Source organism: Sminthopsis crassicaudata, chromosome 2, assembly GCF_048593235.1.
Source record: "Sminthopsis crassicaudata isolate SCR6 chromosome 2, ASM4859323v1, whole genome shotgun sequence".
NCBI classification, from domain to species: Eukaryota; Metazoa; Chordata; class Mammalia; order Dasyuromorphia; family Dasyuridae; genus Sminthopsis; species Sminthopsis crassicaudata.
Genome location: NC_133618.1, coordinates 466971561 through 466997907, shown reverse-complemented (window position 1 = coordinate 466997907; position 26347 = coordinate 466971561). Strand labels below are relative to the sequence as shown.

General features: G+C 34.5%; 1 protein-coding gene and 1 non-coding gene across 2 annotated transcripts in view; one reads left to right on the top strand and one right to left on the bottom strand.

Annotated features, from left to right (window-relative positions):
* Positions 1 to 26347, top strand: part of NR6A1 (nuclear receptor subfamily 6 group A member 1) — a 250333-nt gene that overhangs the window by 135973 nt on the left and 88013 nt on the right. The window lies entirely within an intron of this gene.
* On the bottom strand, positions 21529 to 21636 carry LOC141559168 (U6 spliceosomal RNA). The gene has a single exon (XR_012487251.1). It is a non-coding gene; the product is annotated as a U6 spliceosomal RNA (small nuclear RNA).

The window sequence follows — 26347 nt, the reverse complement described above, 5'->3', positions numbered from 1 at the left end:
AAAAAAAAAAAGAAAATCAAAATATGAAGATCCAAGGGGAAGCACTGATGGCAAGTGAAGTGAGCAGAACCAGAAGAATATTTCACACAGTAACAACAAGATTATGTGATGTTCAACTGTGATGGACTTTCTTCTTTTCAGCAATGAGATGCTTCAAGGCAATTCCAATAAGCTTGTGATGGGGAGTACCATCCACATTCAAAGAGAGAACTATGGAGATTGAATGTGGATCAAAGCATAGTATTTTCACTCTTTTTTTGTGGTTGATGTTTGTCAGCTTGTTTTTTTTTTTTCCCTCATGTTTTTCCCCTTTTGATTTGTGCAGCATGATGAGTATGGAAATATGTTTAAAAGAATTAAAGCTATATCGGATTGCTTTCTGTCTTGGGGAGGGGGCAGAGAGGAAGAAATATTTGGAACACAAGGTTTTGTAGAGGTATATATTGAAAACTACTTTTGCATATATTTGGAAAATAAAATACTATTTTTAAAAAAGATCCAAAGAGAAAACTTGCCGAGATGACTAAAAGTAATAGGTATCAGATTACAGGGCCTTTATGGTGATCAGACAACTTTTGCTTTGAAGCTTCTCATTGAGATCTCTAAGTCTATCTCTTTTTTATATTTGTCTCCTCCATTTGCCTGCCTCCCTCCCTCACCCATGCTAGCACCTGACAAGTGGAAACTTTTGTGCCTGATAGTCCAAAGCATATTCCAACCTTTGCTATCTGCGGGAAATCAGTCAGCTAAGCCTAAGGGCATCTATAAAACCTATGCTCTGGTTTAGTTTTTTTGCCTTAGCATATGTCCTGCCTTAAATTGTCCTCCTGTGTAAGTTATGACAGTTTGTATCCAGAGTCATAGAGTCTTCTTCAAAGAATCCTGGAAACCTACAGAGGAGAACTTACACCAAGTTGACAATTTGTTATAATCCAGATTTTCTAGGAGCAGCCTTTTGAAGAATCATTGACATCCCCTCCATCTTTCCTATTTCTCTTCTAAATATGTTTCAGAGATTGTCATTTAGATAAGCCATATAATCTGTAATACCTATTTCACGTACCAGTGTTCCAACCCACCATCTAAGCATACACAAGTCAACCAGCCTTTCTGACCTTTCTCTTCCCCAGCAACTGAGACCTGAATTGTATCCTTGTCTCTATAGTAACTAAGAATGAAATTAATTTTTTGACTGTATATTTTTTCCATTACCTTAGATATATTTCATCCTTTTTCGCTCCCAATCCCTTTACATACCTTAAGTTAAATCTCAAGCAAGCCTACCTTTGTATGAGTTACAATGTTCCATTGTGAATACCAGTTGCTTTTAACACTTCCATCCTGTTTGCCTCTATGTGCCAAATAGCCTGCAGTTGACAAGAACTACCATATGTACCAGGAGTTTGTCTTATTCTGATCTTTGCAAAATGGGAAGCCACTGAAGAGTTTTAGTAGGAGGTAATGACATTAGATCTATGCTTTTAGAAAAATATTTGTGCTACAAATAAAATATGGATTGGGAAGAAAATAGAGGTGGGATAAAAAGGTAGACTATTAGTAGAGTAGTTTAGGTGTGTAGCAATTAAGGCTGATTATAATAGAAGTGGGAAAAGGGAACAGATGGGAAAGCAGTATTAACAGGATAATTCAACTGGTTGATTTTGAAGAGTCAAGAAAAGGAAAGTGTCCTTTCTGTCCCTGTTTTTAAGAGTAGAGGTAATACAATTAGGCCTTGTCATTTGATCAGAAGAGGGGACATTCCTAGGAATGGAAAGTGCTTGAAGATTTTGTCAATCCTGTACTTGGTGTGACTCTTTGACAGTCTTAAGGCTGCCAAGATTGAACAGCTTTTAAATTCTTATCTTGGAGTCCAAACCCAAAGTACATGCAATGCTTTGGGGAAATTAATTCTTATATTCTTTTCCCCCTTAGATGACTGAATTTAATAGTGTTTCAACTTTTCTATTTTTAGACAGAATTTATAGGATTTCACAGTAGTCTGGGATGAAGGATTTTGGGATTTGGAGGTGATTAAGATTTTTTTGTTTTTACATTTTTTTGTGTGTTGCAGAAATGAAAACTAGAAGTTGCCTTTCCTTCTTAAAATATTTATAGATAATATTCACCTTGTTATTTCAAAAGGAAATAATGGAATAGTGTATGTAAATGCAGAAGTCTTCAACAGCCTACCAGTGCAGAGGATAGTGAAAACTATGATAGAAAACATTCGGGTTTTTTTTTGACTTAACAAGAAGCCAAAGGTTTGTAGCCTATTAAAAAGCCAGCATGTATGTATGTGTATAAATAAATCTACCTACATACATTCAGACACATACATATTTCAAGGAAATTTAGAAAGTATTTATATCTTGAACAGAAATAACTAGTCATTTTTAATCAGCTATGATCATAAAATTAATTTATCAAAACAGAGGTCAAAATGAACTCTAAACTTATAAAAAGAATGAAGATATGATATCATTATAATAGATCCAACTCAAATCCATTTAAAAGCACTATTGACAGATATGTTAAATTTCTATTAAATATTTTTATAAGTTATAAGTTTTTTTAAAAATCTTCTGGAAGTGTATATTTAAAGATTATAAATTCTATTGCCTCATAAAACATCAAGAAGTAATAAAACTATACAGAAAACTTAATATGAGACCAATTTAACTCAGATCATTTTAAGACCATTTAAAAATAAAACTGCAAGGACAACAGACAAAAAAATGCAACAAATCTCCCAGCATTTTCCTGATGAGCTATTTTGATTACACTGTCAGTGGAGTCACCAACTTTCATAGAACATACAGACCCTGATGTGCTTCATGAGGAAATAAAAATGGTATCAGATGAGAAAAACAAGAACAGCTAGACCAAAAAAAAAAAATCATTCCAGAAATGACACAGTATTTGAAAAGGCTGACAGTATCAACTGAGTATGGATTTTATTTTCTTACCTTAAATCTACCTCAAGATAGCTGAAAGTATTCCACTGAAAGTTTTAGAGGTAATGAACACAAGAGATATAATTTGAACTCTGTTCTTTTAGTCCAGGTCCCCTTATCTTTTGTCTGAATAATGAAATGTAGTTAGTTGGACTTCCTTTTAAGTTGGCCATATATATTTTTTTTTCCTTTTTCTTTTGAGAGAAATTGGTATGTGCCACAGATTGGAGCTGTTATAATTGCCATAATTTCTTAACTTCATCCTTCTAGTTAAATGTTGATTTTGACTTTTGTTTTGAGAAATCTCTCGTTTGACTATGTGTTCTCTCCAGGTAAGGCTGGGCCTTCAAACTCAGTTTCCAAAGCAAATAGAATAACAACAGGCTTGGTTTTAATTTTGGAGTTGAACGTTAAATGATTCAGAATGATGCTTTACAGCTACATTTATGGTAGTAAAGAATTGGAAAATACGTGGATGCCTATCAAATGAGGGATGACTAAATAAGTTATGGTATATGAAAGTAATGGAATAAGTACATAAGAAATGATGAACAGGCTGATTTAAGAAAAGCTTGGAACGACTTTTATGAACTGATTCTGAATGAAGTAAGCAGAACCAAGAAAATCATTATACACAGCAACAGCAAAATTGTGTGATGATCAACTGTGATTGACTTATCTCTTTTCAGTGATCCAAGCAATCCAATAAACTTTTGGTGAAAAATGCCTATCCATATCCAGAGAGAGAGACTGAATGTGGATTGAAACATATTGTTTTCATCTTTTTTTTTCTTTGTGCTGTTTCCCTTTTGTTCTGATTTTTCTCTTCCAACATGACTCACATATAAAAAAAGAAATGTACATGTATCACCTACAAAAATAAATTTGTGAAAATAAAAAGCAAACAAAAATCCCCAAATGATGTTTTATATAGTTATTAGTATTAGAATGCCATTGAATAAGAATAAAAACTAAAGGAAAAAAATGGCAATGGATAGCCATGTAATGTATAATTAATACACTGCATCCCTTTACCAACAATGATATGTACAAAAAGTCAAGTAAAAAAATGTTCAGAAAATAAAGGAATAACCGTAGTGCTTCATTGATATCCAGATAAAATTTAAAGATATATAGAAAGGCCTACAATGTGTTGTTTGAATCCTTTGTGGAAGTTTTATGGAAAGCTATGGATGAGAATTATATAAAGTAAGATGATATACAGGGGTTATGATATGTATCATGGGAAGAGTATTCTTATCAATAGGAGGTCATGAAGCTATTAAAGTATTGTTAACTATTGTTTCATTGCTAATTGCTTTATACTTTATTTTTTACTTGATAAATATTAGAGTATATTATTTGAAAAAGATATGGATTCAAATTTTGTCACTCAGTGGAGTGACCTTGGGTGATCTTTAAGTAATATTTCCTTCTACTTAAAATAAAAATATAAGCCTGATAATTTCTTAGAATGGATTGCTCATTCCAGATGCACAGATTTAACTATCAGGACCCCAACGAATCTTGGAGAAGGATGTCAATGAAACTGTGAACAATATAATTATATCATATACATATTTATGGACCCTTTGTTTCACTTGGGTGGGTTCCCTTTCTACCAGTATAATTCCTAGTTCTTTATAACTTAATCTTTGTGAGTAACTATAATCAAAAAAGCACATTTGGTGGCCAACTATGTACTAATAAAAGCACTTCAAATTTACGTATTACTTTAAGGTTTACAAAGTGCTTTCCTCACAACAACCTGCAAGGTAGATGTTATAATTTCCATTTTATATAGGAAGAAACTGAGGTTATGAGAAGTTGAGATACTCCATGACATAACAGAATTTGAACCCAGACCTCTTGATTCCAGAATTCCATACTCTTTGAACATATTATTCAGAGCCTCTCTACACTTGGCTAGGCTGGTATCCAAGTGATGGATACAGAATCCATTGCCAAGCCCATTTTCAAAGCCATTCTTGGATGGATTGGACTTCCCAGTGCCTATTTTTCAGAAGACAATATGTGCCTTCACATCATAAGGTAAAGAAAGAATTTGGTAGAGAAACCAAATGCATCTCAAAATATAAAGATTTAGCTTTAACAATGTGTGGAAGTTATAGAATGACCAAGCTCTTGCCAAAAAGAACACATCAGAGAATAACTGGAGCAAGACAAATGAATGATACAGGCCCATTGAAGACTGTTCTTTCCATTGGTAGCAGTGAAAAGGAGATATGCTAATGTAATGTGACAGATCTGGGGCAACTCATGGATACTGACCAATGATGAGAATGAAATTAGGAACTCCGATATAACATTCTCTAATTACTTGTGAAGGAAACACTTTATGTGATTTTGAAAAGCAGATTGTCTTAAAGTTAGTGCCCTTCAGGTTTACAATTTCAGGATGGTATGTTCTCAAAATTTTGAGGGCAACCTGGATTTACCAATATTATGGCCCTTGTTTTCCACATATCAAATGAAGTAGCCCCAGATCACATCTGTATTCAAATCTTGGCTCTGCTGCTTGTTAGCTGAGTGATAATGAGCAAGTAAGTTCCTTTCTTGAGATCTCAGTTTCTTTAATTCACCCTTCTCATTTTATAGTGACAACCAGGTGGTGCAGTGGATAGAGCACCAGATTTAGAGTGTTATCAAGACCTGAGTTCAAATCTAGTTTCAGATACTTAGTGGTATGATCCTGCCACACTTTCCTTATCTATAAAATGAACTAGAGAAGGAAATAAATGACAAACTGTACTCACAGTACTCAAGTCATGGGTTTCTTGAAGTATTAGAACTATTGTGTTGTAAAGGAAAGAATACTGGTCTTGGAGATGAGAGACATGGATGAAATTTAATGTGTCACCACAGACATACTCACTTTAAAAACAAATAGAAAAAGAAAGGGAAAAAAAATTATATGTGTCCAGCAGAACATCAGGGAGAATTCAAAATAAGTAACAATAAATTTCCATTTCAAGAAAACATTATATTCATAAATGTCCATCTTTATTTTGCATCCTTGTGAATTATTCTTTTGTTCTCTATTGTGTACTTTTTACTTTATTCTTTTTTTCCCTTTTCCTTCCCCCCCCCCACCTCTTTTAAGCAGGCTACAGTTAATCACTAATGTATTTGTGTATACATATATCTGGCCATACACATACATATATCTATATACACACAAACATCTATATGTATACCTATACATACACATGTATATATGCATGTGTGCATTTGTACATGCATAGACATATATTTAAAACAATGTTAATATGACTGACATATAATGTAGACCTCTCTTGATTGAATCTTTAATTTTGGCTTTATCTGAAATGTAATTACTAGCTTTTTTTTTTTTTTTTTCTCATAAGTTCTACTCCTGATTCTTGTTATTATGTTTGTGGGTCTCTTTATTTCCTATCCTGCTCTTTAGTTCTATTTGTTAACTAGCCTTGCTATTATTTAACCTTCCTCCACCCATAGATCCTTCTCCCCTTTCCCTTGATCTTTTTTTTTCCCCCTGAGGCTGGGGTTAAGTGACTTGCCCAGGGTCACACAGCTAGGAAGTGTTAAGTGTCTGAGATCAGATTTGAACTTGGTCCTCCTGAATTCTTGGCTGGTGCTCTATCCACTGTGCCACCTAGCTGACCCTCCCTCGATCTTTATCTCTTTCTTATTAATCTACACACTTTATCCCACTCTCATTAATCTAAATATTCTTCTCAATCTCACCTTATCCTTTCCCATCCTCTTTATCCCTTTCCTGTTAATCTACATGCCTTGTCTCATTTCAGTAAGTTTACATACCCTTCTATACCCTTATTTTGGGAGGTGGGGCAGCTAGGTAGAACAGTGGATTGAGCACCAGCCCTGAAGTCAGGAGGACCTGAATTCAAATCTGATCTCAGACACTTAACACTTCCTAGTTATGTGACCCAACCTCAGTTGCCTTAGCAAAAAATAAAATAATTTTGGAAGGTGCTATACTCTTCTTCTTATAAGGTGCTATACCCTTTTTGAGGAGTGTATGTGTGGGTGTGTCCGTCCTTATTGAACCCATTCCCGGTGTGTTTATAGGTTTCCAGAACTACCAACCCTTGTCCCTCCTCTAATGACTGTTTCACTTCTTCCTCTTCACCTCATTCATTACCATTACCATTTTTATCCTGAATGAAATGAGGTGAGATCTTTCAAGACAGTTGTGAAAATCGAGTAAGGCTTCATCTACTTCAGAGTTTGAGTAGTACTGAAGGACTTTGAGCATTGATTGAAGGGCATAATTGAGTCCCCTTCCTGATATCCTCCCATGACACAATTTCCTCCCTATTTCCGTCAAATATGGGCAACTATGTACTTAATGGTCAAATTCAGTTTCATGGGTAGATCTCAAGTTTAGAATGTAAGACTCTCAGCCAATGAGGATGAGGGTCAGTGGTGGAAAGGGATGTTTTTCGTTAGGGATTAAAGGTGCTGATCCTGTCCACAGGAAGCCTTCCTCTCTTTGATTGTCTGCTTGAAGGGTGGGACTCCCTTCTAGTGAGAATGTACAATATACTTTGCTTTACTCTAGAGATCTCTCCAGCTTTTTTTTTTATTAAATGGTGACCCCTCACCATTTCCGTACCACACAATCCTTTGCTAGGCAATTTTGCTTTTTAGAGTCAGTTCATACTCAGCTCTGCCCCAATCTTTCTTTTGGACTATCTAATTACTGTTATCAGTTTTAGGGATATGGTTTATATTTCCATGTGTAAAACAATTGGTCCTTGTTGAATCCCTTGAAACTAGTCTTTGATGTTGGCTCTCATATGTCAAATTTTCTATTGAGTTCAGATTTGGTTGAGACAATCCTTAAAACCTGTTGAATGTCCAGTTTTTTGTTCAACATTAATAATTAACTAATTATTCTTCATTCTTAAATTTTGCTGGATATATTTTTGAATATAGGTCTAGTTCTTTTGATTATTGATAAAAAATTATTCTAGGACCTGCAGTCTTTTATTAAAGCTGCTGACAAATTCTATACAATTCTAATTGTAGCTCTAGCATATCTGAATTATGTTGTTGTTCCTCGTAAAATTTTCTCTTTGATCTAGGGTTTTTGAAATGTATCAATAATGTTCCTATATGGTTTCCTTGTAGGATCTTTTTGAGGTGTAATTGGTAATTTTTTTCTATTTCTACTTGCCTCTCTTGTCACTTCAGTACAATTTGCTCTCCCTTGTCACTTCTAGATTCTCCCTCTACCACCATCACTCAGTTATCTTTTTTGGGGAAGGAGGAGGTTGAGGGGGAATATTTATTTTATCATGCATACTACTACCCAAATCAAATTCTGTTAGCTTTTTTCCATTGTTTTGTAGGACACTGCTTTTTTTCCTTCAATAAATTCATTATCTGATTCCCTTCTCCTCATTTCCTTCTTTTATGCTATTGAGACTTCTTCAAACATAGATCCTCTTTCCAAAGTTACTAATTATTTCTTAACTGTCAAATTTAATGGCCTTTTCTCAATTTTCATCCTTCTTGATGTCTGCAGCCTTTTGACACTTAATCATTCTTCATTCTCTCATTTTTAATACTATCTTCTCTCTAGATTTTCACAAAACTGCTTCTCTTCTGTTTATTCTCCTACTTATCTAAACACTTTTCATCTCCTTTGCTGGATGTTCATGCAGCTCATACCACAGAAGTCTGTCCTGGATTATTTCTTTTTCTGCTACATTATTTTATTAGGTGATCTTATCAGTTTTCATAGATTTATTTATCATTACATATCATCATTATATGATGATATGACTCATATCTTCTGCCCTCTAGGCTCACATTCCAGGTGCCTTAGACATCTTGAATTGGATGACCTGTAGACATTTTGAACTGAAGAGGTCAAAAACTGAACTTGTTATCTTTCCCATCAAACTCTCCCTTAATGTGCCCATTGCTGTTGAGGGCCACCATCCTCCCAATCCTCTAGGCTCAAAATGTGTTATTCTCAGCTTCTCATTCTTTCTTATCCAATACATACAATGTGTTGCCAAAGCCTATTGATTTTACCTTTATACCATCTCAAATACACCCTCTCTTCCTCCTGATACTGCCACCACCCTGCTAGGTCCTCATTATCTCATGTCTTGATTATTGTAGTAGCCTACTGGTTGGTCTGCCTGTCATAATCCCTGTCTACTCCAGTTGATATTTTTTTTGCTCAGCTCTCAAAGTGATCTTCCCATAATGCAGGGCTGATTATATCATCCCTCCACGCTAAAAAGTATAATGTTTCCCTGTCACTCAAGGTAAATTATTTAGTCCTCTGATGATCATAGCATTTCATAGACTGCCATATTCTCACCTTTCCAATCTTCTTATTATACCTTAGCATTGTGTGCCCCTGTCAAAAAAAAAAAAAAAAAAAGGTACTCTGCTATCAAATGACACTGTCTTCCTTGATATCCTAGGATAAGACACTCTGGATGCTTTTTAATTTTTTTGATATCCTTCATGCCTGGATAGTTCTTCTTCCTTTCCACTTTCTGGCTTCCCTAGCTTCTTTCAAGTACCAGTTAAAATTTCATCTTCTGTAGGAAAGGACCACTTCCTGGTTCCCCTTAATTCTAATGTTTGCTCTCTTTGGATTATCTCCTATTTATCCTGATTAAATGTTGTTTGCATACTGTCTCCTTCACTAGATTGAGTTCCTTGAGAGTGGGTATTGTCTTTTTGTTTTTGTCCATTTTTTTTCAGTCCTTTCTGACTCTTTGGTACCCTATTTGCATCTTTCTTTTTAAGATTGTAATATTTTAATAATCAAAAATCTTCCCTCTTTTTAGCCTATCCCCTCTTGCCTGGAGCAGGGGTGAGGGAAGAAAAAACCCACTATAAACACAGAGAGTCAAACGAATTCCTGCATTGGCTATGTCCAAATTTAAAATGTCATAATCTGCACTTAATCTTCTCTATATCAAGAGGTGGATAGGATATTTCATTCTGAAACCCTAGGAATCATGATCACTATATTTATCAGAATTTCTAGGTCTTCCAAAGTTATTTGACTTTTATTATATTGTTATTGTCTAAATTGTTTTCCTGCTTCTCTTTACCTTATATCCATTTATATATCTTTTTAAATTTACCTAAAACCATTCATTTCATTATTTCTTACAAAGTAATAATATTCCATCACATTCATATACAGCAATTTTCCAGCCATTCTCCAATTGAAGGACATTCCTCCAATTTCCAATTCCTTGCCACTGCAAAAAGAGCATAGTGAATATTTTTTATATATTCTTATGATCTGTTTTGCTTTGAACTAATCCTTCCTTTATTCTGTCTTTCCTCTTCTTTCTCTTCCTTTTCTTCTTTCCTCTGGTTCTTAGTGAATGAAGTATATTTCTATATCCAGTTGTGTACATGTGTATATTCTCTACTTTCACCAATTTAAATGAGAGTGAAGTTAAAATGGCAACTGTTTTCCACAGTCCTTCCTTCTTACATAAACTTCTACTTGTGCATTCTAACTGTGAAGTTAATTTTACCCATTCTCTCCCCTTCCCTCTTTCCTCCACCCTCTCTCTCTCTCTGTAGTGGCTTTCATTACACCCTCTTCCCTTTCCATTCTTTTTTTTTTTTTTAAGATCAGAATATAACAACTCTAAGGCTTTCTGTTGAATTAAATTCATTCTTCATCCCCTCATGTTGATAGAATTCTGAGGGAGTACTTCTATCATTTCCTCATTAGAATGTAAGCATTTTATTTTTGGTTAGTTCCTTGTTATTGTTCATGCTTCCTTTTATGTTTTTTATGACTCCTATATTTATATTTGAGTTTCTGGTCTTTTCATCAGAGATGCATGGAAATTCTCCATTTCAGTAAAGACTTTTTTTCTTCCTACCCCCAATAGCAGGGGTTCTCAGATGAGGCCGCTGAGGACGTTTATGTCTTGGCCTGGTTATGGCAAATGAGTATACAACCCTAACCCCACTCTGTCTCCGCCCCTCAGCTCATTTTTGTTTTTACTATAGTCTGACCCTCCAACAGTCTAAGGGACAGTGAATTGTCCCCCTATTTAAAAAGTTTGAGGACCACTGCCCAATAGTATTATACTTGATTTTACTGGGCAAGTCATTCTTGGCCTTTATCTTTTGATTTTCATAATATTTTATTCCAAGATCTCTTTATCACAAAGAGCTGCCAGAACATGTGTTATAATGACTCTAGTTCCTTGGTACTTAATCCCTTTTCTGTGTGTGTCTGTGTATGTGTGCATTTTATGTGAAAGCTCTGGATTTGGGCTGTAATTTTTTTTAGATTCTTTTTATTTGTATTTTGCCCTATGATTCTAAGAGATCTGGGCAATTTTTAAAAAATAGTTTCTTGAAATAAAATGCCTTAGTTTGTTTTGTTTTATTTTTGTCATGACTTCTTGTGGTCTAGTAATTGTTAATTTTTTTTCTTTGGATCTGTTTGCTGGGCTATTTGTTTTTGCTATGAGATACATTTTCAATCTTGTGCCCTTAAAAAAAAATTTCTTGTCTCTTGGAGTAATTGGCCTCAATGTGCTTCTTTCTCATTTGTAGGGAGTTTTTTTTTTGCCTAGGCAAGATTTTTTTTTTTAACCTATTTTGCCAAGCTGTTAATTTTCTCTACAATTCTTTCCTACCTCTCCTTTCTTTTCCATTTTTTCCCTCTAGTACTGTCATTTCAATTAGAAAACTTCAATTTTTACTGTTGCTACTTCTTTATTTTTTAATTCTAGTTTAACTTATGCCCAAGCTCTGTTTTTCTTTGAGGCTTTGTTTGCAGATGTTTTGGAGTTGGGTAGAGGAGTGGTGGTAATCAAACTTTCCTCAGCTCACTTTGGAAATATAATGAAAGCTTGTAGATATATATATATATATATATATATATATATATATATATATATATATATATATATGTATAATACATAGCCTAGCCTGATCTTGGAAAATATGACACCCAAGAAAGCAAATAGAACCTGTGAAGTAATTTCTTCCATAAGTACATGGAGTCTGGTCCTAACAAATCCCATGGTCAAGAAGTAAGCTGGAATAATGGGCAACAAGGAAAAAAGGAACCCTATTATAAAAATCTATCATAGTGATAGGTGTGCTTAAGACATGAAGCCAGAAGAAGAGATTGACTCCTATCTAAGTACATACTATCTCCCTGCAACTAAATAAACTTAGGAACTGGAATGTTAGTTAGGTACATAGGTATAATGTCTACTGATTGACAACTAAGCTACAACTCCACCAAAAGAATGTTAGTGGAACTGCTTTAAGAATTTTACTTTAATGGAAAAAATATACATCAGTTTATCTGTTCTGTACTCTCTTATGAATCTTATCTTTACATAATTTTCCTATCACTTTGATTCTTTTAATCTCATTTTAATTTAGGTTGATAACATATGAAATGCTATATAAATCTCAGCTAGTATCACACTGTCCTAATTTTCTCTATGACCTTAAATAATTACCCTTTCCTTCTGCTGTTAGTTTCCTCCTCTGAAAAAATAAAAGAGTTGGGATGGATGATCTTTCAGGTTATTAGTTTCCAGCTCTTAACATTTTATGATAGCCTCTCAGACCACTTTATTTATAGATTCGTGTATATTTTTGTGGTTTTCTGGTTACCAATAGAACCACAGTAAAAGTTCCTGAACCTTTAATGTGCATGAATTTATATTCCTTCTGTAGCCAAGGATTCTTAGGCAACTCCGATCCTGAGTTCTGTTTTTATCTTCCACAGATGTCATCTCACTTTTCTTTTTTGCCTTCCCTACCCATCCCTTTTTTTGTCAATTTGTAGAATGCTGCCCTCTACTGTTAAGCAATCATCCTGCTTAACAAATGGTCCCCCTGCAATTTGGTGGGATGACCTTCAGGAGACTTCTGCCCTGATTTTTTTGTGGTTCTGTAGCTCTTCAACAAATCTTTTCTGACTTCTTTGAAGACTTTAGTTTCCTCTGGGGTAAACTGAGTGGGTAGGTTGATTTCTAATGCCTCCTCCACCTCTAATACTCTTATTGTATGTATAGACTGAGGTAGGAAGCCAAAGATGATTATTTTTTGGCTGGATTGTAAAAATCTTTTGGGATTCTGATTATGTCAACCAATATATTGGCTCTTTATCTTTGCTTCAAGCCACCTACAAATTTGATAGTTATGTCATTTATGCCTACATCTAAGTCATTGGTAAATTGCATAGAAGACTGAACTCCATCCCTTTATAATTCAAAGGTGTTTGGAGAAGAATGGTGCTTGTTTTTAAAACAACAAATAGTCTGTCTTTTCCCACTTTCCAGACCTTGTAGAGATGATGTGGTATGGTAGAGAGAACATTGGATTTTGGAGCCAGAATAACGGGATTCAGCAGTCAGCTTATTTATTTATTTATTTTTAAAATATAAAATACATAGGTATTATTTACTAGTCACATTTGCACCTTCATCAAGTTCTAATCTTCTGAAGCTCGGTTTTCTCATCTATAAAATTAATTTCATATGTTTTTTTAATAACTTTAAGGGCATAATTTCAGATTGCTTTCCAGAATAATTGGACCATTTCATAGCTTCACTAATAGTGAATAAATAACATGCTTAGTTTCTAGCAGCCCTTCCAACATTCATCATTTTCCTTTTTTTTTTTTTTTTTTTTTTTTTCTTTTTGCAACTTTGTCAATCTGATGGCTGTTACATGGGACTTGAGTTCCTTTAATGTGCATTACTCTATTGGGAACTTGTATTTCTTCTTTGAAAATTGCCTCTTCCTATCATTTGACCATTTATATATCTTAATCTTAAAATACATACTGCTAGAAAGAGATCTCCGTGTATAAAATATTTAAACACAAAGCATACAATCCAGTAACTCTTCATGTTAATAGAGTGAAGTTTCCATATGACTATGATCTAATTAAGGGCCTATAATTAACCTGTAATGCCTAAACTTGAAAACTACATTGCATTGTTTCTATCTTTAAAAAGAATAACAAGTAGCCACAAATTTGCTCAAGAATCAGTTGAAATAGCAAACAAATCATGCTTAGATTTTTACTAGATATTTCCAAATTCATATAATTAGTAGAATCCAAAGATTGAGGCTTGAATATTGTCCAGAAGACCTATGTTCAAATCCTGGTTTGCCACTTTCTAATTGTATGATTATAAAAAATCAGTTCCTTCTTTATGTGTTCAGTTTTGACATCTCTGAGCATTTTTATATTTATAGTATCTTTATCATGAGGTTTTGAAGAAATTGTTTTATATATCATAAAGCATTGTGCAAATTGAAGTTTTTAACATTTTAAAATGTTAAAAATGGCATATTACATATATTTAATTCATCAAGAATTTATTAAGGTTCTACTGTGTGCAATGTGGCTTGTCAATTCCTGCTCTTAGAAGAGTTTATAGTGGATACAACGTGTACACCAGGAGGAAAATAAGGTCCAATTTACATGCTATAAGATGATAGAAAGCTCACTTCTAAAATAGGTTAGGGGAGGAAAAAAGAAGGGTGGACATCAGAGCAGGGCTTCATGGGGAAAGCACATTAACTGGATTTTCAAAGTTTAAAAAAAAAAAGAATTTTTTAGTAGAAAAAAAGGAAAAGGAAATATGTTTGAAGTTTAGCAGGTACCCTGAGCCAATTCATAAAAAAGAGTACAAAATTTCTTATAAATCTGGGACATTTACTATAAGGGGATTTGGCTTTTCTTTTAAGAGCAGGCTTATGGTCTTTTTATTTTAATAACATCCCTAAAATTACATTTTTAGGACTAGAACATTCTAGAAGTTGTCAAAGGAGCCTTATAGAACTACAGATAGTTCTTGCTTTATGTTAAAGTTGCATTACACAAATTTAACTTCATGTAAAGGATTCTCAAAGAAATTTGCATTCCCCTGCCCCCCCCCCAAAAAAAAAAAACAAAAAAAACCTATCTTGGGTTTGTTAGCTCCTTAAGTTTTTCCACTTATGATCCCTTTTTGCCCAAGAAATTTTTACTCGACCCTGGGTATAGGTATATTATAAAATAGGTATACAAAACAAATATTTACTGATGATAAATCACAAAGGAATTTATTTTAAACAATTCTTTGTTATATATAGGATTTTATTAAAGATGAAAATAAATTTTTATGCTGATAAGTTGGATGTGCTTGTTTATTTTTATATAGAGAATTAAATCTTTGCAGATTATTTGATACTGCAATGTGTATTACAGTCAGAAACGTTTTACTGTAGCCAGATTTCTCTTGATCTCCATATTCTGTCACAGGACCCTATATGGGGTCCATAGCTTAAGAAGCTTTGCTATATTTTACTTTGCTTTCTTTCTACTCCTGCTCTTCAGCTTCCTACTTCCTCTTCTCTCTTTTCCTTTCTTTTACACACACACACACACACACACACACACACACACACACACACACACACACACCATTACCATCTCAACCATCAACCCAGAATACTAAAACAAATAAACACACAAAAAACAACCTCTTTAAAAAAAAAAAAAAAAAAAAAAACCCAACCCCTCCAAGTAAAGGCAAAAGAATGAACAGGCAGACATCACCACTCTTGGAGGAGTGGTCTATTCACTTGAAACCTCCAGCAAGAGAAGACCTGCCCTGATCCATCACACACATTGGTTCCCACATGTTTTTTATGTCCTTGAACCCATGTGTAAGCTCCCACCCTCCATAAGCTTGGCCCTCCCTCCTTCCTCCTGCACATTTGTGAACAAATTGGCATTATGTAAAGATCACTTTATATAGAGATCTGTGAAAGATCATGAAAGGAAAACTGCATTTTGTATCAATTGAGAAATCTATCTTATAAATTCAACTCTGAGGAATGTAGAATATCGGAACCAGGAAGCCATTTTAATCCATTGATCAACTTCCACATTTTATAGATGAGGAAATTGAGGCACAGAAAGAGGAAGCAGCCAGCTCAAGTGACACAGATATTAATTAGCAGAGATGAGAAAATACATTTATTTACTCGCTTTAAATAAAAACAGTATTTTTGAGTTCTTCAACTATCAGTTTTTGGCAGTTTGGGGAGATAGAATGGCTGATTGTTTCCTTGCAATCTGTACATCTGTTAAGCCAGGTAGCCTCTGGTTTATGATCTGGTAGATATATATGATGCAACTACAAAGTCATGTTAGTTTTATTCTAAACATTGTATGCAGAATTTATTTATCAGTTAGTGATTAGATGAGTGTTATCTGGTGATTTCAAGAACAGTTTAGGGAAAGTTCTGGTTTTTCAACATACTTTTCTAGGCTGACCATTACTCTCCTTCCCATACTCTTCAATCTGGCCAAACTGTCCTCCTTGCTATTCTCCCTACATGATGTTCTATCTTGACGTGCCTAACCCTTAAGCTCTTTATCTCTTGGATTCCCTTGCCCACTTAAACACTCAGCCCAAATCCCATTTCTTTCAGAAAACCTTTCCTGATTCTCTTCATCCACAGGCTCTTAAACCTTTTTTGTGTCATGGATCCCTTTGACAGTCTAGAAGAGCCCTTCCCAGATAATTTTTTAAAATGTAAATGTAAAAGTAAAATATATAGTATTATAAAGGAAACCAAGCATATTGAAATACAATTATCAAAATTCTAAAAAACTAAATTCAAGGATTCCAAGAATCCCACAGCCTCATCCATTTATTTTGGATGTCCTCTGTGAACATGATGACTAGAAAACTTTGCTTTATTTGTATTTGCATCTCCAGCACAAATTTAGATTAATTTCTGTAAAATTGTGGGTGTTGATAAATGCTTCAGGATATTTGAACGAATTTTGAACAAATGACCCATAGATTTTTAGATGAGTAAGTCCATATTCACTAGAAGGTATCCTAGGGCTTTGTAAAAAGAATTGAAGCCTAGAAGTCAGGAATTCTATCTTCTAGGCCTGTTTTGACACCTGACTTGGTATTTGACGTTGCAAACCTCTTCCTTCTCTTGATTTTTTTTTTTTTTTTTTCTTTTTCTTTTTGGCTTCAAGAGTTTGACTTTCATTGTACATCTAATGTTCAACACCATGCCTAACAGGCTTATTTGCTTGCTGTACAGAAATCCTGTGATGCTGTGACCCTGGCTTTAATTCATGGATTCCTAATTTTGATGCTTTTAGCTGTGTGACCTTGGACATTTCATTTACTTTTTAGGCGTGATACTAGTTTTTATCACCTTGTTTTTTGGAATATAGAATAAATAGTACTTCCTTAGCCCAGGGCAATAAAAATTCACAAAACACATTTATAGTAGAAGACTTTGTGTTAACTTTGAAAGGAAGGGACAAATACCCAAAATAGAAACCGCTTCTGGTTTGAAAAAGTTTTCATTAAGTTCTCTTTTCTCACCTATACTCCCTGGATTCCCTGTCTTTCTTCAAGACTGATCACATCCCACCTTCTGCAGGAATCCTTTCCCAATCTTTCACATTACTTAATGAATTCATTGTAGTCCTTCCCGCAAAATAACTCCATATTGTATATATTTTGTAGGTATAATTGTTTGCAGAATTTCTGAAATCACAATAGGAGTTTCTTGAAGCCAATAACTGCTTTTTGTTTTGTTTTAACTTTATTGTATACCTAGACAGCAATATAGTGCCTGGCATGTTAAATAAATGTTTGTTAACTCTCAAGAAAAAGGTTACATTAAACTGTTGAGAGAGAAACATTTTTTTAGGAAAAGCAGTTTGACAAGAATTAAATCATGCACATGATCATAAATAAAATAGATAAATTTGACTTTAGTCAACAAATATTTTTAAGCTTTTACAGTCTATATAATACCGAGAGTTATTCCCCAGTAAGTACATGCTCAGAAGAATATGAACATAATTCATAAGAAGAGGAGAAAGAAAAGGGAATAGGTATTTACATTGTACCTACTATGTACAGGTAATGTGCTAAGTTCGTTTACAAATATGATCTCATTTGAGCCTCTTGACATTCAAGTGAGTTAAGTCCTATTGTAAAGCTGAGAAAACTAAGGCAAACAGAGGTTAGGTAATTTGCTCAAGGCCACATTCTAAGTGCTTGAAGCTAGATTTGAATCCAGATCTTCCTGAACTCAGAGTAAGCACTCTATCCATTGTACTATCTGGCTGCCCAAGAAAAATTGCAAATTAAAGTGATCACATATTTCATGGAAATGATTCATGGAAATAAGTAAAAATTCATTGCATATAGTCTCCAAAATTAAAGTAAAAAAACCAAAACATTCAAACTGAGATTTCTCCTTTCTTGCCATACAAATTGGCAAAGATGACCAAAAAAAAAAAAAAAAAAAAAAAAAATTTATTGATGTTAACAGGTGCTCTGGAAAAGTAACATCTACTAATAGTGTTATCATAGTTGAATAGTGAATTGGTTCCATCATTTTGGTTTTCAATTTGAAATTATACAAGATTAGATTGTATTAGAAAAAGCATTTATTAAGTAAGCACTTACTGTCTGCCAGGCATTGTGCTAAGTATTGGGAATAAAATATTAGTAAAGTGAAAGACAATCCTCACCTTCAAGAAGCTTACATTGTATAAAGGGAAGACAAGACACAAAAGGGAGCTGAAAAGGAAGATATGGGAGGTAAAAATCTGTGGAAGAGCCCACAGGAGTAAAGTTAGCTCCACTGTTAATAGTTAAATGCAATGGAGATGGAATCTGTAGAAAGCAAGATGAAAACCAGGTTAGAAGTGAGTATGAAGGCTTGGGCACTTCATCAAATGCTTCATAGGACAGGAAGTCACCAGTTGGGGAAGAGAGATCTATGTGGATGTTTCTGAACTCATTCTCTCTTACCACACGTGGTCAATCAGTTTCCAAATCTTGTCTTTTCTATAGCTATGAAGCTCTCACATTACTCTTTACTCACAATTACCACCTAAATTTAGACCTTTACCTCTCAGCCAGATTATTGCAAGTGCCTCTTAATTGGCCTCCCTCCTTTAAATTGCTCTCCTCTCTGCATGACGCACACTGTGGTACCAAAGTGATTTTCCTTAAATGAAGATCTCTGACTATGTTACTCCCCTATTCTGTCAGCTCCTGTGGCTCCCTGTTACTTGTAGGCTCAGATATAAACTACTTTGCTTATCTTTTAAGGTTCTTTACAACCTGGCTGCAACCTATTTTTCCAGTCTTACTGGATGTTGGTCTTTCTCTTACATTCTGAGATTCAATTCAACTAGCCTTTCTCTCCCCCCCCCCCCCTTATCCACACATAGCATTATATGTCCTGTCTCCATCCCCCATTCCTGGAATGCAATTTCTTTTAATCTCCTCCTCCTAGAATTCCTCTTTTCAAAATGGAACAGAAATACCAACTCCTTTATGAGCTCTTTTCTGATGCTACCCAATTGCTGGTGCCTCCTTTCTCAAACTACTATATACATTTAACTTTATGTTTAGTCTCATTATATTTAGTCTTTATATTAAACATCTTTAAAATAGTGATTATTTCATTCTATTTCTATCCTCAGCACTTAGTGTGGTGCCTGACATGTGGTACCATTTAATAAGTGCTTGTTGATCAATTAGTTCCATCAAACAAGGACATCTATTGTCTACTTCGTCTTCCTACCTTGCCTGTACTCCTCTTTAAATTGGTCTTCTCTGAATTCATTTGTTCCTTTAAAACCCAACTCATACATGAAGTCTTTCCTGATTTTTCTTTCCCCATTTTTAATCCTTTGCTGGATGTATTTATTTATTGATTATTACTTGGATTCTGTCAAGTAATACTTAAAAAGTGGGTTCAGAGTCAGGTATTTTTCTTTTCTTTAATTTATTTATTTTTAACACATTGCTTTATGAATTGGGAGAGAGCAATCAGAGCAAAAAGGAAAAACCATGAGAAAAATTTAAAAAACAAAAAAGAAGTGAACATAGAATATGTAGATTTACATTTAGTCTCTTTAGTTCTTTTTCTGGATGCAGATGGTATTTTCTGCCTAAAATCTTTTGGGATTGCTTTGGACCACTGAACTGCTGAGAAGAACTAAGTCTTCATAGTTGCTCATCACACATTCTTGCTGTTATTGATTACAATATATTCCTGATTGTGCTTATTTCACTCAGCATCATCAGTTCATGTAAATCTTTCTAGAACTTTCTAATTTCATCTTGTTTGAATTTTTTAATAGAACAAATAACATTTCATTATCTTAATATATCACAACTTGTTCAGCCAATTTCCCAATGGATGAGCATCTGTTCATTTTTTAGTTCTTTGCTACTATTGAAATAGTTACTACAAACATTTTTGCACATATGGGTCCTTTCCCCTCCTGTATGATTTCCTTGCGTTATAGACCCAGTAGTAGCACTTTCCTGTTTCTGTACCAATCATTTCTCCCCATAGAATATAAGTTTTTTGAGATTAGAAATTGATGGTGGTTTTGTCTTTGTGTTCCCAGTGCTTACATAAAATAAGTACTTAATAAATATTTATTGCTTAATTGATCATAAAGCTAGCATATTTGCTGTGGTGGTGTTGCCACTATGCTAAACAAACATGATGCAATGGGGAAAGGATTATAGTAGAGTTCAAAGGAACCTTAGGCTCAAGAATTCCAGAAAAACTGGGAGATTCCTTAGAGATCATCTAATCCTATCTTCTCATAATATAGATGAGAAAAGTGAAGCTCTATAAAAGGAATTGGATTGCTCAAGTGCTCACAGCATTTAACAAATGTCAAAATCAGAACTTGCCGAATAGGCTTAGGTCCATTTTATAGAATGAATAAACTTGATCCACCTGGTACCTCTTACTGCCTCCTGCCATCCTATGGAAATGCACATGGGTTTCATACCTAAGAGATGAAATTGTAAATTAGCTGATGTGATAATTTAATCAATGTGAAAAATGCTTAGGGAATATGCTAACATTGTAGGTCTAGACAGTTACTGGTAAGTATTTATGTTTTTAGAACTTTTATGAGTTAATTCTTTTTTTTTTTTTTTTTTTTTCAAGCATTCTTTTTTTTTTTTTATTATATATATATATATATATATATATATATATATATATTTTATAATATTATCCCTTGTATTCATTTTTCCAAATTACCCCCCCTCCCTCTATTCCCTCCCCCCGACGACAGGCAATACCATACATTTTACATGTGTTACAATATAGTCTAGGTACAATACATGTGTGCGAATATCATTTTCTTGTTGCACAATAAACATTAGAATCCGAAGGTACATGCAACCTGGGCAGACAGATATTAGTGCTAACAATTTTCATTCCCCTCCCAGTGTTTCTTCTCTGGGTGCAGCTACCCCTGTCCATCATTGATCAACTGGAAGTGAGTTGGATCTTCTTTATGTTGAAGATTTCCACTTCCATCAGAATACATCCCCATACAGTATTGTTGTTGAAGTGTACAGTGATCTTCTGGTTCTGCTCATTTCACTCAGCATCAGTTGATTTAAGTCTCTCCAGGCCTATGAGTTAATTCTTAAAAGGATCTAAAGCTTCTCAAACCCTTATGTAACTTTAAAAAAATGTAAGATAGAATTTTTCACAAATTTGCATAGCATTCTTGCACAGGGGGCATGCTAATCTTCTATATATTGTTTCAGTTTTAGTCTGTGTGCTGCTGAAGCAAGCATCATCGATGACTTTTTAAAGAAATGTGTTTTACATTGCCTTTATATCCAAAATCTCTCTCTTCTGTCTATTAAACCATAGTAGCAAAGAATAAAAAGGAAAGGGGGGAAGGGAACACTTCTGTATAACTAACATATCAACTAATTCTAACAGTATACAGTGTTCTCTACAACCATAATTCCACATTTCTGCAAAGAATGAAAGGAAATGTATTTTTAAAAAAAAAATCTTTGACTATGGCCAACATTGGTTATTCTCATACAATTTTTTTTTCTTTAATTAGAATTGATGTTAGTGGTTGTTGAGAGTTTTTGTTTGTTTTTCGTTTCTACTAACATTGTTTCAATTCATATAAAACTTTCTGGAGTGGATGACTTCTAAGTCAATCCCTCTGCCTCTCAAGCAGTCCCCACTATAATCTCTGGTATATCACTTTCATATCTAGACAATGGTCATGTTAAGGGCAGGCAGCTAGGTGGCACAATGAATAGAGTGCTGGACCTGGAGTTAGGAAGACTTACCTTCCTCAGTTCAAATCTAGCTTCAGACATTTACTAGCTGTGTGACCCTGGGCAAATCAGTTCACCTTATTTGCCTCAATTTCCTCAACTGTAAAATTAGCTGAAGAAGGAAATGACAAACTACTCCCCAATCTTTGCCAAGAAAACCCCCAAATGGGGCCACAAAGAGTCAGGCCGCACTGAACAACAAAATGTTAGAACTAGAAGGGTCCTTGGAGATCAGGCTAGTCCAAAGTTTCCCCTTTTAAAGGTGAGGAAATTGAGGATCCTTTAAATAAGTTATTTACCTCTAAAGGATTACAGTTCTCAAGTTCTAATCTAGGTCTTTAAACTGCATCAGACTTGTTCCATGTGTTTTCCCTCTAATATAGTTATCTAATGAAGAAGATAGGGAAATCTTGAGGGTTTTAGTTGTCATTATGAGTAAGTTATTATAGTTCCTAAGATGGTATGACTTGGTCCTTACTCCTCTGCCAGTGCTGTTAAATAATTTTCTTTAACATGTCCAAAGATTGCTATCTGTAGTGTTAGAGAAATCATCTCCTTACAAGTCAGGTCATCTAACTTACAAATAAATTTTACTATAGTCCTTCTATACAGCTCTCAAATTATTGCTTGATTAAAAGACACTTGGAATTATTCATGTTCATTACACATTTTCTAAAGTCTTTATGTTCTATGTTTCATGACCCTTTAGCTCTAATATTCACTGAATCAAGGTCCCTTCCAGTTCTGACATTTTTCTATTCTTACTTTAGCATTTCTATTTCAAAATCGAAGGAAACAAACAAGAATTTTCCCCAAAACTATTTTAAGTCTCCCCACTGCTTGGTAACTGGATAGGTTCTTTGCTTGCTTTTTATTGTGGTTTCTCTTCTGGAGTATAATCCAGGATATGATACATTAAGACAGACTTTTATCTTCTGTATTTTTTGACTTGGAATAAATACCAGTTTTTACCTGAAAATTTTGCCTTTGTCAAGAGACTGGAGAGGTGGGAATCATTCCTAAACCAAAACAAACTTAACTTCCATTTCTAACTCCTAACTCCTAATCCAAATAATTATTTTTTATTTATATAGCAGTTCTCAAGTTATGTGGAGTTTTTACATTCATCTCATTTGGTTATCATAGCAGTCCTGTCCAGGACAGTTGTGAATATATTATTATACTCACTTTTATTGATAAAGAAACTGAGGGAATGAGTGACACCTTGGCTTACATAGTCAGAAAGATTTCAGCCCAGGCTGCCTTATTCTCTTTCCTATGCTGCTTCAATCCTGTCATCCTGGCTGCAAATTACAGTTCATATACTCAGAATTTTAGAGCAGGAAGAGACTTGCCCCTGAATTCAATTCTTTTTCTCCTCAACCTTATCTAGAATCAGAAAACAAAATAAAGTTTTGTATCAAGGTGTATCTCTATTCACACCCAGGTCCTCTCACTAGGCCTAATTGACTGTCATCTTGGGTTATTCTCAGAACTGCTGAGAACAGTAGTTGTCTGCCCCTGGCAGGGAAACCAAGCGAACTGGGCCTTACTGAAAGTGTTGTTGTGATGTTTGGTCACTTACTGACATGGGTCAGGTCAATAGTATTGCCCCCAGAGACAGCTGTGATTGATGAAGCAGAAGCACCTGCTGAGCTGGGGGCAGAGCCTTTTAGCTACAAGGAGATTCCCTCCTTTTAGCAGAAAAAGTTTTATTAAGAGTGGTTTGACTATTTGGGTTGATGTTAGAAAGCAGGACATTTGCATAGGAGGCTAAACTAAAAGCAGGATGGAGAGTATAACCTTTTCATCCTTAGTCTCATGGAGCATTTGAAGAGACCTTAAAGCAGAAGGTTAGACTAGGAAAAAAAGAGCCTGAGAACTCAGTTTTCTTACAGGTAAGGAACCTGGCTCAGAAATGTGAAATGATTTGCCCAATGCCACAACTAGAACTAGCCTATTGTTCTTTTTACTATGTTATTTTGACTTTCCCTGCTTATCTTCCAAGCCATCAAGTGTGAATTCCTGCCTGTAAAGAAAAGTTTGGAAAGATTGCTTTATGGTTTTCTCTACTTGGTAGACTGATATTGTGTCAATAAAAAGCACTCTGATTTTGGAGTCAAATAATCTGGATTTAACTCTAAAAAGATGTTCCCTCTTTATTAGCTATGTGACTATGGTAAAGTTATTTTCTGTCTATGGCCCTCAGTTTATAGTTTTCTCCTTTATAAAAATGATAGTTATACTTGCATTGCCTGTTTTTTTTTATATATAGGTCATTTGGGATGATTCTAAAGTCAAAGCATCAATATAGAAATGTGATTGTTATAATGATTAGTCTTAAATATCAACAATCCTAAACTCTTCCCATCTCTTAAAATCCAAAATTAATATCTAAAGGAACATGACTTCCATGATTAAAATTAATTAAAGGTATTTTATTTTACCCTATTTCTAGACTTGTTATTTCTTCTTGGCCTTATCATTCATTTGGGTCTTCTATGTTCTTACTTCTTCACTTTCTTGGTTTTTATTAAAGGTTTTATCGATGCCTTTTGCTTTTATATCACCAACATTTCTGGGTAGAGTTCTTTATTTACCCACCCCTCCATTAAACTCTTTTTTGAGACAAAGAAAAATAATTAAATAAAATCAACCAGCCCAATGGCTTTGTCTAACAGTTTTCCAGACCCAAAATCCTCCTACTCTTTGCCAAGAAAAGGAAGTCTTTCATTTCTAATAGTTAATAAATTACCAGGTCCTATTAATTTTATCTGTATCTCCTATATCGGTGGGCCCTAATCTTTTCTTTATAGTCTGTCACCTCTACCCTATTTTCATACAGCCTGTAGTTCAAGGAGATCCAGGGGCTGATGCCATCTTAACTTTATAGTACTTTAATTCTAATCTTTTTGTGTACTATATTTTAGGTACACTTTGCCCTTCCATCTCCTTGAAATTTCTTTTCTGTATGTTTTTACTAACCTGTTTTCCATCCCCTTTTCCACTTGCTGATATGTTACCTCTTTTATAAAGCCCAGATCAAATGCCACCTCCTTCATGAAGCCTTCCCTGAACTACTATATATATCAGTAACAAACTTCCCTCTCAGGTCTCATAGCACTTGGCATTTTTCTGATACCCTTATTGTATATTAGAGTTATTTACAGGTGTCCAATCCCTAGTCTAAACCAGAAATTTCATGAAGGTGAGTAAGTAGGAACTATCTCATTTAAACTTTTTGTATTTTCCTCAACACTAAAGCCCCAGGTCCCTGTGTGAGAGAAATGTTTTAAAATGGGTGCCACACCTTAATGCCTAGATGAGAAGATTTGAGGATCTTTAGTAGAACCATAGAATCTCAGAACTCATAAAAATTTAAAGGTAATCTACTCTAGTCCATCTCTACAACATCCCTAGAAAGGATATTATCCACTTGATAACTTGAAAACTTCTAAGAATGAAAATTTTTTTGGAAGTTTTCCTTGGACCAAATCTCCCTCTCTACAATTTTCACATAATAGTTTTACTTGTGTCTTGTGGGTCAAGCAGAATTAGTCTAATTCTTGAAGAAAGTGATCATCTCTTTGCCTCCACTGCCTGTCTTTGCTTGTCCAAGCTATATACCCCCAGCTTTTTCATGTCCTTTTTTTTTTCTTCATATCCTTTTCTCTGTACTGCTTTCCCTTCTTTGAGCATCCTCTAATTTCGTTGCCCTTCATAAAATATTAATATAATAATCGTGTACAGAGGAGGAGGATGTCTTCTAGATTCTGTGTTTCTGTTAATGAAGCTTAATATTATATTTTAACTTCTAGGGGCTTCCATTTCACAGTATTAATGTAGTTTGCTAGGATTTCTGGGCCTTTTTTTCCTGGCACTGCTTTCTTGTACCATCTTTCTTACTCTTATCATCTTTAATAAATTTATCCAACTTGGTTTTTCCTTGTCTTTTGTCCTTTCCACATAATTTATTATAACTGGTTTGAACTTTAAGGCCAGATTATAAATCCCTAGGTTGCTTTAGAATAATGGCTTTTGTCATATATAGCGTCTGTAGTCCTGATCATGTACATAACTAATTTATAGAGAGGAATTAGGAAGCCCTGATGTGACCAGGCAAGGCACTGAGGAGAGAATAGACAAGCAAACTTCTTGATTCATACTTGGATATGAAATGAAAGGCCTTTTGCCTCCCAA